The sequence below is a fragment of the Triticum aestivum genome, chromosome 4A (assembly GCF_018294505.1).
Source record: "Triticum aestivum cultivar Chinese Spring chromosome 4A, IWGSC CS RefSeq v2.1, whole genome shotgun sequence".
NCBI lineage: Eukaryota > Viridiplantae > Streptophyta > Magnoliopsida > Poales > Poaceae > Triticum > Triticum aestivum.
Window position 1 is genome coordinate 198,371,505 of NC_057803.1, and position 17,451 is coordinate 198,388,955.

General features: G+C 45.5%; 1 pseudogene; it reads right to left on the bottom strand.

The window, feature by feature from the left end:
- Positions 1-15,328: 15,328 nt before the first annotated feature.
- LOC123088938 (uncharacterized) lies at positions 15,329-15,467 on the bottom strand (annotated as a pseudogene).
- Positions 15,468-17,451: the final 1,984 nt, after the last annotated feature.

The following is a 17,451-nucleotide window of genomic DNA, read 5'->3' on the forward strand; positions in this document are numbered from 1 at the left end:
ATGGCATGCCAATCTATTTAATAAACACATTATATAGTTATATCATGTCATCCTGTTTACATAGTCATCATATTTTGAACTGTGTCTTTCCATCTTTTTTAGTTAGCCATCATAATGTGAAATTGTGTCATGCTATCCTGTTTAGTTAGCCATCATATATGTGAAATCATGTCATGCTATCCTGTTTGGTTAGACAACATAAATGCAAATTATTCCATGCCCTCTTTTATTCCCCACTATCCATTGCACATGTCTATCATATAATGTCTGTACATTCAATTACTTGTCTTGTTTATCAGCCATTTGAATTAGAGAGGGTGATGGCAGTATCTAAGGGAGTAACAACACGGTCTTTAGAAAAGATAGTGCTACAAGTTGATGCTGATAGAACCACGATTGTACTTGCCCAAGAACCAGCCCCACCACACATAACCCAGACTCTCGCAGATTGTACCCCTACCTAGTTGGACAGAGAACCAGCTACACCCCTTCTAACCCCAACCCTAGCAGATCTTAACCCGATTCCAGTTGACACAGCACCGTCTCCACCACAGAGCACCCAAACATGAGCAGTTAGTAAGGGAACTGCAGTGCCCAAAGCACGAGGACCACCACTCTGAATCCCAACTCAACGCTTAAAGGAGAAGAAGAATTGTTCTCAGGTCAGGTTCTGTAGCTATGGTTCATACTCCTTTGCTCTTGCATCACTGTATTTACTCATACCAACTATTTTCAAATTTGAAGGATGGAATTGAAGCTCCAATGGCGCAACAGGTATGCTTTAAACCTGTTTCTTTAACTCGTTTGCTGTTGTAACTTGCTCTATGTTGATTTCAGTTTCAATTGAATAAACAGTTATGTTCTCATGTCATGCACATTACAAGTGTTGTTATTGCTCTATAGTTTCCCACACTTATATTCTATCTATTCTGCTTTGTCTTGACCAAATATTATTTGAATTGTGTATGTATCTTGATTTGGCAACAAAAACTAGAATGATATAGACCATAAAGTGACCATGGTACATAGATATATGTTTGTTTCATGTTGTTATCTTGTCCACTTTACCACTGAACTGATTTACCAAAAAGAGTTTCATATACAACATGGTAAACCTGTGATGTGTCTGCTTGTTTCTCTTTTAGAATGCGGACAAAATATTGGAGAACAGTACCCCGTTATGCAATGGTAAAGGAAGTAATGCAGATAAGGTTGAAGATAGTGAGACATCCCTGTCGGTCTCCAAGAAAGCTGATAAAAACTATCTTGACAATAGTGAGAGAACCCAAAAGTCTCGTCTTGATGTAGTGTTCGAGTTAGTGGCCACTACTACTGGCACAAACTCTTATGATATGCTGCTTTGTTCCCTATATTTGCACTGGTGGCGAACTTTGATGCCAAGTGGATGTAAGATGTATAATAGCCGTCATAGCCTAGCGTAAGTTGCTTTCTTATTTATTTCCTTGTTGTTTTGTTTATTTGTTTGCTTGTAGTCAGTGTAGTTCTTTTTTTGCGGTTTTCTAGTGGCCGCAATAACCTATTTTCTAAAACTAGGCCACAATAACCTTGGGCTGCATATTTACTGTAGTTACCATGGGCCTCCTACGGCCATAGAAACAATGGGCCTTCTAAGGGTCGTAGAAACAATGGGCCTTCTAAGGGCCATAGAAACAATGGGCCTTCTACAGGCTGTAGCATCAGTGGGCCTTCTATGGGCCATATGATCGATTGGCCAAACATGGGCCAATAACGGACCACATTATGGGTCGTAAACGGGCTAGATTTGGAATCGTCCGTTCATGGGCCGACAATAATGGGCCGTTTTTTATGACGCAATGAAAACAGCCCAACGGATTAATGGGCCGCAAACGGGCCGATTGTAACCAGAGGCTGAATTTGGCCCACAAGCAAAAAAGGCCAGTAATGGGTCGTAAGTATCCGAATACTGGAAATGAGCCCAAGAATAATTAGGCCCTAAGAAGGCCAAAATATAACACGGGTTGGAAACGGCCCAATGGAATAATGGGCCGTTGATGGGTATAAAGCGGTACACTGTTCATTGCAGGCCAGATTCACCACGGGTCGTTAATGGGCTAAGAGTTACAAATGGCCTCGTATGGGCCAAAAGACATCATGGGCCATACATGGACTGGAAGTTACAACAAGATGGAATCATGTTGGACGACCTAGATGAAGCTACTCGGCTTAATTTCGACAGGCCATACCGGGTCGTGAGTTAGCGGGCCATAAATGGCTATATACGAACAGACCGTTAACAGGCTTTCCGTGGGCCGGCCCGTTACCTTTTGACCAAGTCAAACTAGCCGGCCTTTTCACCATAATGGGCCTCTGTTGGGCCGTTCCACGTATCGACGTATCATAGGCACCTCTTGTCCAATGAATGGATGACATCTTTCCCAATGGTGAGCCAACACATGTTTCCTCCGGCCAATGAGAATTTTACACGTGGAAAATCCTCATTGGTCCGGGCTGTTAGCGGTTTATCGGATCCAAAACCGGACCCATAGCTTAATGGCGACCCATTACGGAGGATGCCATGTGTCGGTCACCCTTGACGAAAGCACTTCCATGATGCGCCATTTATCATCATGGAGGTGGACACTTCTGTGATGATAATTTGGGTAATGTCACGGAACACTTCTATGACATCATAGGTATGACTATCTTGATTCTGTCATAAAATCGTCATGGATGTACATGCATGATAGGTGACCTATTGTGACAAAGACGTATCATCATAGAAGTGTATTTTTTTGTAGTGCTGGTTCATCTCTTGTAACCGATCTTTGTCTCAAAACATCAGATTGGCACATGTGGGTTGCTAGTAGTGTTGATTACTCCTTGTAGTTGGTGCTAGTTGGTTTATTTTGTGGATGATCAGATGTTCAGATCCTCAATGATAATTAATATTCCTCTGATCATGAACATGAATATGCTTTGTGCGTAGTTACTTTTGTTCCTAAGGACATGGGAGAAGTCTTGTTATAAGTAATCACATGAATTTGGTGTTCGTTTGATATTTTGATGAGATGTATGTTGTCTCTCCTCTAGTGGTATTATGTGAACGTCGACTATATGAAACTTCACCATGATTTGGGCCTAGGGGAAGGCATTGGTAAGTAATAAGTAGATGATGGGTTGCTAGAGTGACAGAACCTTCAACCCTAGTTTATGTGTTGCGTCTTAGGAGGCTGATTTGGATCCATATGTTTCATGCTATGGTTAGATTTATCTTAATTCTTCTTTCGCAGTTGCAGGTGCTTGCGAGAGGGGTTAATCATAAGTGGGAGGCTTATCCAAGGAAGGGCAGAATCCAAGCACCGGTCCACCCACATATCAAATTATCAAAATAACGAACGTGAATCATATGAGCATGATGAAAACTAGCTTTACAGTAATTCTCATGTGTCCTCGGGAACGCTTTGCTTTATATAAGAGTTCGTGCAGGCTTGTCCTATGCTACAAAAAGGATTGGGGCACCTTGCTGCAATTTATTTACTTTTGTTACTTGTTACCCGTTACGAACTATCTTATCACACAACTATCTGTTATCGATAATTTCAGTGCTTGTAGAGAATACCTTGCTGAAAACCGCTTGTCATTTCCTTTTGCTCCTTGTTGGGTTCGACACTCTTACTTATCGAAAGGACTACGATAGATACCCTATACTTGTGGGTCATCAAGACTCTTTCCTGGCACCGTTGCCGGGTAGTGAAGCGCGTTTGGTAAGGAAACATTTATAGTGTGTTGAAATTTACTTTCACTTGCCACTATGGAAAATAATTCTTTGAGGGGCTTGTTCGGGGTATCTTCACCTTGAATGGAAGAGCAAAGAATTGCTCCTCAACCTACTGCACCTACTGAAAATATTTATTATGAAATTCCTTCTGGTATGATAGAGAAACTACTAGCTAATCCTTATGCAGGACATGGAACATTACATCCTGATATGCACCTAATCTATGTGGATGAAGTTTGTCGATTATTTAAGCATGCAGGTTTGCCCGAGGATGTTGTCAAGAAGAAGGTCTTCCTTTCATATTTGAAGGGAAAGGGATTGACATGGAATAGGCTATGGGATGATATTGGATCATGGAACTATAACTGATCGAAATTGGAATTTCATCAGAAGTTTTATCCTATGCATCTAGTTCATCATGATCGGTATTATCCATACCTATACTAATTTGTGACTCCCTAAAAATTCCCATGTTAATCAGAATTTATGAGCCGTACACCTGAGATGGGACCAAGTTATAATGGTGTAGATTAATTTTCGTAAAAAACACTATTGGCCAGATTAGTTTGGCTGAAAAGAAAAAAATAGAAAGCCCATCGTCTTTGAAGCCCAAAAAGAGGCCCATAACTCTCTCACGGTAATAGTCTCCCAATCTCTCATGTATCTCTTCCTCTCTCATATCTTTCTCTCCAAAATAGATCAGGCCTCACCCTCGTAGTTCTCCTTCCGTTCTTTCCTTTGTCGCCCTTCCCAACTGCAGCATCATCCACCTTCCTGTCAGCGCTAGTGAGCTGCCAAGCGACTAACTACAGTAGACCGGATTGGCTACAGGACATGGCATGCTTCGGGTAGGCTATAGTGTGCGTGTGGGCTGAGTGTGAGTATGTTGGGCTGACCGTTTCAGCCCAGGCCCATGTAAGCGAGCGATCATATAAGCTCTGTCTCCCTTCTGTACTGGGTATCGATTAAGAAAAGAAACGATTGCTTCTCCTACCTTTCTCCTTCTCCAAGTTGCTCCCCTTTTCCCCCGATCCCCAATTCTCCATCGCTACCCTAGGGCTTGGGTATTACAATTGGTATTCAGAGCATCGTCGGTCTGATCCGCGCTTCACACACTCGAGGTTCGCCGGTAACATCGACTGATTGGTAGGTTGACTGCTTCGTGTGGTCGACTGTAAATCCGAGATCAGCGTTCGGTCGAACTCAGAGGAAGCGGCGACGGCTCCGTTCAAGCCGAGTGCACAGACAAGGTACTTGGCGGAATCTATGGGGTCGTTCGAGGAATGGGTGATGAAGGAGTTCGAGGCGTTGCGGTTGCTTCAGGCCAAGGTGGAAGGGATCGAGGCGATCCAGGCACGCCTCGACGGGCTGGATGCGAAGTTTGAAGAGCAAGTCTCGTGGCTGGATCAGGTACATGCCAAGGTAAATCTGTCTATGAGTTCTATCGGAGAGATCCACCAAGAGCAAGTTCAGGTGGCGCGAGTGCTGAAGGAATCCACCAGCGTCAGAAATGCTGAGTTGGACCAGATCGCGGCAGAGGGCTGTCTGGGAGCGTCACCGCAGGCGGGAGAAAATTTTAGGGCGCCGACTACATCACGGGCACAGCCGCCACCACAACCACCACCTCCGCCTTTACGACCTCGCCCATCAGCACCACCGCAGGTATCTTTCACATCGCCGGGTCTGGATGAGCAGAGTAGCAAGCGACCCTGGATGCCTAAGATGGAGTTCCCTAAGTTTGACAGCGAGAATGTACGCATATGGGTGGACAATTGTGAAGCTTATTTCCTGCTATATCAGATTCCCGAATCCTTCAAGCTAATGTCCGCATCCCTGCACTTGCAAGGCAATGCCGCTCACTGGTTTCAGTCATATAAACTGACAGAATACTGCAGTACTTGGAAAAAAAATTGTACTTGCAAAAATTGTACACAGAACTTGAATGAGAGACTTGCTGATGTTGCGTTAGAACGGCATGGTTCAGGAATACCGTACTGCATTCCATCAGATTATGTACCAAGTTCGCACGTATGAGGGCAATCTCAGTGAAACAATGCTGGTTACACAATTTGTGTTGGGACTGAAGGAGGAACTGAGAGTTGCGGTCGAAATGCAATTGCCCAATACTGTGACTAGTGCCTGTGAATATGCTCTGGTGCAGGAGGCTTTGCTTGATCGGGCCAAACAAGGGAACAACAAGCTGGCTCGGTCTGCAAAGTACACTAAACAGCAACCACGCATAGAGCAGACTCAATGACCTCAGCTAGCTGCCAGAGATATGTGGAAGGCACGCCAGCTAAAGGACTACCGGCGACAGAATGGACTCTGTTACAGTTGTGGCGACAAGTTCTCACCAGGTCATGTTTGTGCTAGCAAACAGGTGACCCAGATCAAGGCCCTGAACATGGCTGAAGGGGCCACTCAGTTGACTGATGCAGTCTTGGATGCAATAGCTACACAGGAGGCGGTTGAGGAAGCTGCTGCATATCTTTCAGTCAATGCCCTAGCAGGAACCACAAATACTAAAACCATTCAAATTAGAGCTTTGGTAGGAAATCACGTGATGCTACTGTTAGTTGACTCAGGAAGCTCTTATACTTTTTTGGATCAACAGTTGGCAGACAAACTGAAATATCCAACAGTACCCTTACCTCAGTCTATGACTGTGAAAGTTGCAAATGGGGAGAAATTGCAGTGCACCCACATGGTGCAGGGACTGAATTGGTGGACGCAGGGGCATACCTTCTCCACAGATATGAGAGTTCTGTCATTGGGGGGCTATGATGCCATACTTGGGATGGATTGGCTCTCACAATGGAGTCCAATGACATGCCACTGGGAGGAACAATGGATCCAGTTCCAAGGTAAAGCTACTACAGTCACACTGCAAGGTCTGAAGATACAACCAGTAACTCAACTGCAAGAGTTGACAATGGATCAAGTGGTGAAGTGTCACAAAGGGAATGATATTTGGGCCACTGCAGTGCTATCTGTCCAAACAATGCCATCTGTATCTCCAACTCCAAACTGTATTCAGGACACCATAAACTCTTTTGCTGATATATTCCAGGAGCCCAAAGGATTACCACCCCATAGAGAATTTGACCATGCTATTTCTCTACTGCCCAACACTACGCCGGTGAATGTTAGGCCTTACAGGTACTCTCCCCTTCAGAAGGATGAGATAGAAAGACAAGTCTCTGAAATGCTAGCAGCAGGAATTATCTCTCCCAGCATGTCCCCGTTTTCTTCCCCAGTTCTGTTAGTGAAAAAGAAAGATGGAACTTGGCGATTCTGTGTGGACTATAGAAGGTTAACTGCAGTGACTGTTAAGAACAAGTTTCCTATGCCAGTTGTGGATGAGCTGTTGGATGAGCTTGGGGTACCAAATGGTTCACCAAACTAGACCTCAAGGCCGGATATCATCAAATCAGAATGGTAGAGGCTGATGAGCATAAGACTGCTTTCAAGACCCATTTTGGACAGTTTCAATTTAGGGTCGTGCCATTTGGTCTATCAGAAGCACCGGCAACTTTTCAGTGCATTATGGATTTCATATTTGGTGGATTAACAAGGAAATTTTTTTTGGTTTTCATGGATGACATATTGGTCTTTAGCAGAAATTTGGAAGATCATAAGAAACATCTACAACAGGTTTTTCAAATTTTGAGAGAACACCAACTCTATGTCAGACTCAGTAAACGTTCTTTTGCCCAACATTGGTTAGAGTATTTAGGCTACATTATTTTTGACAAGGGTATGGCCACTGATCCAAGCAAGACAACCACTATGGTCAACTGGCCAGTTCCTACTACAGTCACTGAGCTCAGAGGATTTCTTGGACTCACTTGTTACTATAGGAAGTTTGTACAACATTATGGGATTATTGCCAAACCACTTACCAACTTACTGAAGAAGAAGGCCCTTCAATGGACGGCTGAAGCACAAACTGCCTTTGACCTTCTCAAGCAGGCTATGACTTCTACTCCAGTCTTGGTATTACCCGATTTCAACAAACCTTTCTGTATAGAAATAGATGCTTGTGACTCTGGTATTGGAGCAATTCTTACACAGAACGGACACCCTGTGGCCTACTATAGCAAGTCTCTAGGGCCAGCCAATCAGAAATTGAGCACTTATGAGAAAGAATTTCTAGCTATTATCATGGCCATTGAGAGGTGGAGATGCTACGTTTGCAGGGGTCCATTTATGATCAAAACCGACCACAAGAGCTTATGTCACTTGGAAAACCAAGCCCTTACTTCAGAGCTACAGAAAAAGGCTATGACAAAACTAATCGGGCTCCAATTCCAGTTCCAGTACAAAAAAGGCGAGGACAACAAGGCCGCTGATGCTCTATCTAGAGTGGGCCATGTGTTTGCCTTACCTGCAATCTCCTCAGGACAGCCTGTCTGGATCCAGGAAATACTTAACTCTTATGAGATTGATTGCAAGGCTCAACACCTCCTACAGAAACTGGTGGTCAACCCTGATGAAGAACCTGAGTTTTCTTTGGAAAAGGGTCTGCTCAAACACCAGGGCAGAATTTGGGTTGGGGCCAATGCAGGTTTGCAAAAAAATCATTGAAGCACTCCACTCTTCTCCTGTGGGAGGCCACTCTGGCAGTTAGGCCACTTATGAGAGAGTGAAGAAATTATTCCACTGGTATGGCTTAAAGGAAGCAGTGGCAAATTTTGTGCAACAGTGCCAGGTTTGTCAACAAGCCAAACATGAACATTGCAAGTATCCTGGCTTGCTTTGTCCATTGCCTATTCCCAAAGGACCCTGGGAAGATATATCCATGGACTTCATTGAAGGATTACCCAAATCATCTAGATATTCAGCGATCCTGGTAGTTGTGGACAGGTATACAAAATATAGTCATTTCATTGCTCTCAAACACCCTTTCACTACTGCTCAGATAGCACAAACATTTCTGCTCCACATTGTTAAGTTGCATGTCATGCCCTATACAATTACTTCCGATAGAGACTAAATATTTACAAGTCACTTCTGGAAAGAGCTGTTCAGGTTGTGGGGCACCAAACTACTAATGTCCACTACCTACCGCCCCCAAACTGATGGGTAAACCGAGAGGGTTAACCAGTGTTTAGAGATGTATTTGAGATGCACAGTTTCTGAACACCCACAACAATGGTCTCAGTGGCTTCCCCTTGCCAAATTCTGGTACAATTCATCTTACCACTCGTCTCTGGGCTGCACTCCTTTCGAAGCTATTTATGGTCATGAACCAAATTTGGGACAGTTACCTCAACCCTTGCAAGCCACACATCCTGATCTGCACAGTTGGCTGCAAGAGAGACCACTATTCTGAGTTCCTCCATCAACACTTGAACAGAGCCCAAACAAAAATGAAGTCTGATGCTGATAAGAAGAGGTTTCCTAGGGAATTTACAGTAGGAGAACAAGTATTTCTGAAGCTGCAACCATATGCTCAAGCATCCGTGGTCAATCAACCTTATCCCAAACTGGCAATGAAGTTCTTCGGGCCTTTTGAAATACTGGAGAAGATTGGACCCTCTGCTTATAAACTGCTACTCCCTTCAGGCAACCTTGTGCATCCAGTTTTCCACACATCTCAACTGAAACCTCATATGCCAGATCATACTCTAGTGTACAGTACTCTTCCTGAACCACCACTACTTGATCGAGCCAATTTGGTGCCTGAAGAAATTCTGGACAGGCGTTTGGTTAAGAAAGGTAATGCTTCTCTAGCTCAGGTTCTCATTCGTTGGACTGGTCTGCCCGCTTCTTCGGCCACTTGGGAGGACCATGACACAGTGAGGCAGCGATTTCCACTTGCTCCAGCTTGGGGACAAGTTGTTTCCTCAGGCAGGGGTACTGTCAACGCTAGTGAGCTGTCAGGCGACTAACTGCAGCAGACCGGATTGGCTAGAGGACACGGCATGCTTCGGGTAGGCTATCGTGTGCGTGTGGGCTGAGTGTGAGTATGTTGGGCTGACCGCTTCGGCCCAGGCCCATGTAAGGGAGCGATCATATAAGCTCTGTCTCCCTTTTGTACTGGGTATCGATTAAGAAAAGAAACAATTCCTTATCCTACCTTTCTCCTTCTCCAAGTTGCTCCCCTTTTCCCCTAATCCCCAATTCTCCATCGCTACCCTAGGGATTGGGTATTACACTTCCCTGACCGCCGCTCTTCCTTGCCGCATCATATCCACGTTGGAATTGATCTAAAAAAATAAGGTACGATTCAACCCATCCTCTACTGCTGCTAGGTATTCATCCACGTTGGAATCTATCTGAAAAAACTAGGTATGATCAAACTATACTGTTGCTAGGTACGATCCAATCCATCATCCAGTGCTGTTTTGGATGCAGCTTTCAACTTTTGGCCACGCAGTAATCCAACATATATTTTCAGGACCGGAGATGAATCTGTCCATTGTGGTTGATGCAGCCGAGGAGGCGTACCATGTACCATTACTGTTTCAAGCAGATTGGATGGCCGTCTCTGTCAACCAACGACGGAGGTACAACAAAGTTGTTTACCTGCTCGGCACCATTCAATTTGTTTCACCGCTCACCTCTGTATCTAGAAGAATTTCCTAATTTGCATAAGTGTACTCATATAATTTATCTCTAATACACTGTCCAGATGGTTGATGCAAGCTCTGCAATTTTGTAATGAAGATTTGTGGTAACTACATATATAAGTAAAATTGGATGGACTAATCTCTGTTTATCATTTTTATAACTTTATTAGAAAAAAGGCCCTCATGCACATAGTGGGCAGTCATGTACAACTGATATAGTTGATGTTTGAAAACAGTTGGTACAAGGTATGTGGCCTTTTGCATTTTTTCCAGACCTATTTTTTTCTGAATTCTGGTGAGCCGGTAAAGATAGTAGATCGAGATATTTCAGTCCCTACAGATGCTTTGTTTATTTGAGGACTAAGCCTTAAACATGTTCCAGTTTCCGGTCCGTTACATTTGATTACTTATTTATCGAGTTACTAGAAACTATTTAGGCTTCCAATTTATTCTCAGTTATGTTGTGATGGGTTGCGCACGTGAATTGACATAAAAAACCACTTACTTTGATAATCCAAAAGAATGTACATTTACTTTCCTATTATGGAAAAATCCAAACATCAATTTACTGGGTCAAAGAAACCATTCGATATATCAGTTTTTGTTGGTGTGGAAGGCAGACTATACAAAGTGTTCCCAGCTTATTATAATTTGGTATACTATAGATATGGCATGTGTGCGATGGCGGAAACGTCTTACCCTATCTTGGGCAACGTTCTACGTGTTATATAGAAGGCGCGCAATAACCCTGAGGCGCATACATGAGTTGGTTGAGAAGATAAGAGAGAATCGGGATACAACTTGAGGAGAAAGAAAAGCAAGAGATAGACTTGGTTACAGCCGAATAGATATCATATCCTAGTTAAACTACCTCTGAACTATCTCTGAAGATCCTCTTCTGTCACGTATGCGCCATGTATGTTTAACATCCCCCCTTAATCACAACTTCATCAAGTTGAGGTTATGTTTAAAATTTTCAAAGCTTCTCACAGGCAAAGCCTTTGTAAATCCATCTGCAAGCTGATCTTTGGAGTGGATAAAGCGAATATCAAGTTGCTTTTGAGCAACTATCTCATGAACAAAGTGAAAGTCTATTTCAATATGTTTTGTCCTTGCATGAAAAACTGGATTGGCAGATAGATAAGTTGCACCGAGGTTATCACACCACAGATATGGAGCTGGTGTGTTCTTTATGCCCAGTTCTTTCAGCATGGACTGAACCCATATAATCTCAGCTGTAGCATTTGCCAGTGCTTTATACTCAGCCTCTGTGCTGGATCTAGAAACAGTGGCCTGTTTTCGAGCACACCATGATACTAAATTTGGTCCAAAAAAGATTGCAAAACCTCTAGTGGAGCGTCTGTCATCCAGGCATCCTGCCCAATCTGAGTCAGAAGAAGCACTAACAAGATTTGAAGATGACTTGCTGAAATCTAGACCAATGTTCATAGTTCCTTTGACATATATCACTATGCGTTTTGCAGCAGTAAAATGGACATTAGTAGGTGCATGAAGAAACTGGCACACTTTGTTAACAGCAAAAGATATATCAGGTCTGGTCAAAGTGAGATACTGAAGTGCTCCTACCAAGCTCCTGTATTTTGTGCTATCTTCTGGACTCAAGAGATTTCCTTCTGTGAGAGACAGCTTTTCTGAGCTAGATAATGGAGTAGGTGTTGGCTTACAACCTTGCAGACCAGCCTTTTTTACCAAATCAGCTGCATACTTTTCCTGAGAGATATGAAGCCCACTTGCATGTTTCTTCACCTCAATTCCAAGAAAATAGTGCAAGTCACCAAGATCCTTTAGAGCAAAATCTTCACTCAAATCTTTTAACAGTCCTATGATTGCTTCATTTGATGAGCTTGTCACAATGATATCATCAACATATATCAAAACACATATGCATGTGTTGGACTTGTTGTAAATGAACAAAGAAGTGTCAGATTTGGATGGAATAAAGCCAAGTGCTTGCATTTTATGACAGAGATGAGAGTACCATGCTCTCGGTGCTTGCTTCAATCCATAAAGTTCCTTGTCCAGTTTGCACACATAAGAAGGGGAATTTTTGCTTTCAAACCCAGGAGGTTGCTTCATGTACACTTCCTCTTCCAAAACACCGTGAAGAAACACATTCTGTACGTCTAACTATCTAAGACTCCAGCCCCTAGAAACAGCAATAGACAAAACAAGACGGATGGTTGCAGCTTTAACAATTGGACTAAAAGTATCCTCATAGTCAATACCATACCGTTGTTTAAATCCTTTTGCAACGAGTCTAGCTTTGTAACGGTCAATAGTTCCATCAGACTTTCTCTTGATCCTGAATACCCACTTGCAATCAATTAAATTTTTACCTTGCTGTGGAGGAACTAAGTACCATGTCTTATTTTTCTTTAGAGCTATGTACTCTTCATTCATCGCTTTCTTCCATTTCTCATCACCAAGTGCTTCTTCTAAAGTATGAGGTTCACCTGGTTCACCTGTAGAACAAACCATGCCATATTTTGTTACACGTTTGTAATTAACAGGTTGTATTACTCCCTTTTGTAGTCGTGTACGCCGAGGAGAAGTGCCCAGATTTTCAGCCACAGATGATCCCACAACTTGAACATGAGTTTCTGTAGGAGCCGATCCCGAGGACGATCCGCGTGCAGTAGCAGCAGATTCTGTCCCGCTTGGATTTTCTGTGGCAAGTGGTAGCGGCTGCCCGTGTGCAGAATCTGCAGAGGATCCCGCCCCAGCAGCAGGTTCATCATTGCCACATGATGGCGAATCGGCCTCGGGTCTGACACCGGTCGGGCGCATGCACGAATCAGCGCTGGATCCCGCGCCAGCTTTGGGTTCCGCACCGGTCGGGCGGACCAAGTGGCGCCGCTTGTAACACACCGATTGGCCGGTGAAGCGTGCGCAGCCCGCGTCAACCGCGGGCTGACAAGTGGCGGATGACGGTTGGTGCGGAGGTGACGACGTGCCGCATCCCGTGAGCGGTGTCCGTGTGGAGCGCGCCTGGTTCGAGGCGGGCGTGCGCGCTGCTGGCGCCCCTGACGCGTCTGCCGCTGCTGATCCCGAGGCGGATCTGATACTCTGCAGGCGCAGGCGAACGGATCTCGAGGAGGATTTGTCTCCATATTCCGGGCACATGAAATATGGCGCTGGTGGAGGATTTTCTTCACCATTTTCTTTCCTGATTTCGCCATTTGCCTCGCTGTTTTCACAACACCACAAGGCTCATGCATATCATCAGTAAGAGGGTTAGTCAGTAGTTGATCATCACCATTGTTTCCCCCTTGATCAACACCGGGGAGATGAGGAGGAAAAAGAAGGATCTCTTGGCGAAGAAGGGCACCGACGTTGGGGTGAAGATCAGCAAAAGGAAATTTGGTTTCATCAAAGATAACGTCGCGTGAGATATACACATGACCAGTGGCAACATCGAGGCACTTGACACCTTTATGTTGGGTGCTATAGCCTAGGAAGACACACTGTTTTGAGCAAAACATGAGCTTTCGAGTGTTGTATGGGTGAAGATTGGGCCAACAGGCACACCCAAAAACACGGAGAGATTTGTAGTCGGGTTTAACATGGAAGAGTCGTTCTAGTGGTGTTTCATTGTTGATGACACGACTAGGAAGCATGTTTATGATGTGGACTACTGTGAGGAAAGCCTCATCCCAGAACTTGAGGGGCATAGATGCGCCAGCTAGAAGGGCTAAACCAACCTCAACTATATCTCGGTGCTTGCATTCAGCAGAGCCGTTCTGTTGATGAGCGTGAGGGCATGACACATGATGTGATATGCCAAGGTTTTGGAAGAAGGAATTTAATTTTTCATATTCCCCTCCCCAGTCCGATTGGACAACAATGATTTTACTATCAAATTTTCGTTCAATGAGAGCTTGAAAGTTTTGAAAGACTTGAAAAACATCGGATCTTTTCTTGAGAAGATAAATCCAAGAAAATTTGTTGTAGTCATCTATGAAGCTCACATAGTAAGTGTGTCTACCAACAGAACTAGGAGCAGGGCCCCACACATCAGAGAAGATTAATTGCAAGGGTTTGGTAGAAACACTAGTGGATATGGGATAAGGCAGTTGATGACTTTTGGCACATTGACAAGAATCACAAATAGTTTCATGATCACACTCACCAACAAATGGGAGCTTATTTTTCCTAAGAAGTTTTTCAACTAAAGAGAAAGCAGCATGTCCTAATCTATCGTGTCACCGTGTTGATGAGAGTTTGGCAGCACCATAGGCTTGTTTATTTAATCTTCTACGCTTCGGAATCAACGGGTAGAGCCCTCGAACACATCTACCTCGATAGAGCACTTTCTTCGTTGCCTGATCCTTGATCAAGAAAAAATGAGGATGAAACTCAAGGAAGACATGGTTGTCAATGGCAATTCTATGAACAGAAAGAAGATTCTTGTCGGCACTAGGAACTAGCAAAATTTTCTTTAGATGAAGTTTACGACGAGGGGTACTAAAAAGTGAGTGACCAACATGACTAATCCTCATACCTTCGCCGTTGGCGGTGTAGATGTGATCCTTGCCCCGGTATTTTTCCTTCATGGTGACCTTCTCGAGCTCGTTGGTGATGTGGTTGGTAGCCCCACTATCAACGTACCAGTTCATGTCAATGTCGTAGGAGCCATCCGCAGCCGCAGCAACCTTGTCCTCGTCTTGGGAGGAGTCCTCATCTTCACCGTAGCAGTACCAGTAGTCCTTGGCTATATGCCCAAGCTTGCCACAGATCTGGCAGCGGGGCGCATCAGGACGGGACCGGCTGGAGCCGCCGCCGCGGCGAGGCTTGGAGTTGATGGAGCGGCCGCCGCGAGAGTTGGAGGAGCCACCAATGTTGATGTTTCCTCCTGACCGCCCCTTCTTGCGGGGAGATCCACGCGAGCAAGAGCCGGCACCACGGCCGCGAGACGCGGCATTGGCCGAAGACTTGAAGCCGCCGGAGGAGCCGTGGAACTGCGCGATGCGCTGATCGAAGTTGCTCAGCATGGCAAAGAGCTCATCGAGGGTGACGGGCATGACGCGGGCGTCGAGAGCGGAGACGAGCGGCTGGTAGTCGACGTCGAGGCCATGGAGGATATACGAGATCAACTCGTCATCCTAGATGGGTTTTCCGGCGGCGGCGAGTTCATCGACGAGGCCGCGCAGGGAGGCGAAGTAGGAGGCAACCGATTGGTTGCCCTTCTGCGCGTTGATGAGTGCAGTCCTGATGTTGTTGACGCGGCTGAGGAACTGGGACGAGAACATGCCCGCCAAGGCCACCCTTGGACAGAGTACTCAGCAGATAGCCAAGCACTTGTTGATCCTCCCGGACCCAAAGTGGGTGGAGAGGGTTGGGCTCAGAGGACTCCTTGCCGTCCTTGTCCTTGGTGACGTGGAGTCGGGACGGCTCCGGCGCGGTGTCGTCGACGTAGCCGAAGACACCGGTGCCCCGCAGGTGGGGTGTGACCTGCGTGCGCCACAACACGTAATTCGTGCGGTTGAGCTTCTCGGTGACCTGGCCATTGAGGCTAGGTTGAGCTGCGCCGGAGGATGAGACATGTCTATGCACTAGATGCAATCGGGAGGCTAGATTGGAAGAGGAAGGCTCTGATTACCATGTGCGATGGCAGAAATGTCTTACCCTATCTTGGGCGACGTGCTACATGTTATATAGCAGGGGCGCAATAACCCTGAGGCGCATACATGAGTTGGTTGAGAAGATAAGAGAGAATCGGGATACAACTTGAGGAGAAAGAAAAGCAAGAGATAGACTTGGTTACAACCGAATAGATATCATATCCTAGTTAAACTACCTCTGAACTATCTCTGAAGATCCTCTTCTGTCACGTATGCGCCATGTATGTTTAACAGCATGTGTAGTTTTTTTTTTGTTAAATCTTCCACCAAAAATGTTATTTCAGAAGGTTGGTGCTGACACCCAATAAGATCCTCCTAGATCGGCTCTCTATCTAGCACATTACTCGGTGGATATGACAGGCAACCTTCAGTTTCAGGGAGAGTACCTTTTTGGCATGTTGCTATTCTTATAAAGAGTAATCTCCCATTGCACCTAACTTGCATAGGATTGTTGGATCATCACAAGATTTCCTTTATGATTACAGATGTAACTTCTATTACCATAATTCATCAACAATCATGCATTGATCCATTGGTAAACATATTAGATGAAAAAACTGTTATAGGCTCACTATATACGTGAACAAATCTAGAGCCTATGGAATATTGAATGGTAAAGAGGGATTTATCATTTCACTTTACATGACATTGTTGGGACATACCCGGTCCGGCGATGAACGCCGAGTAGCCTCCGGTGACACGAACACCGGACGAAGAAGAAGAGGACACAGGACACAAGAAATTTTCCCGGCCGGCGCATGAACGCCGCCGTGGGCGCACGAACGCCCCAATCTTTTCTTTGTATTCACAGGCTACATGCTCGGCAACTCTACTAGAGCACAACGGATTACATGGCAGTCTTATAGCCCAGCTAACCCAACGCCTGAGCAACCCATTCCAGCGAGTTACGCGCACGCACGCGTGAACTCCACAACGGGCTTCCCTCGCATGATCCGCATGACTCAACCCACGTCTTGATGCTTCTTCACAAGACCCGGTCAAGCCTGCATGTATCTAGCCTGCACGTACTAAACTGACTAACCAACACATGCAACTCCACATCCGCTGCTACAGGCCTAGTACTACCACCACGGGCACACACATGCCACACACACCACGCACGTACGTGGTTTACTCCAACATACTCCCCCTAAACCACGATCTCGCCGTCGCCGGAGTTGTTGCAGCTTTTGTCAATATTGTTGTCACGGCCGTGGCCTAGCGCGCGGATCTGACCCGACAAATCGACGCCGGTCGCACCGCTATGGACCCGACCTGACGCACTGACGCCGGTCGCACCGTGCTCCGTCACGACCCCGGCAACATACGCCGAGCTCCTTCTCCGCCGGCGACACACGCCTGACGTCCCTCTGTGCCGCGTACGTCCCGCGTGCACCCGACGCGTCTGACCGTAACTGTGCGTCCCGCACGTCCCGCACGCACCCAACGCGCCCGACGAGTCCGACCGCACCCG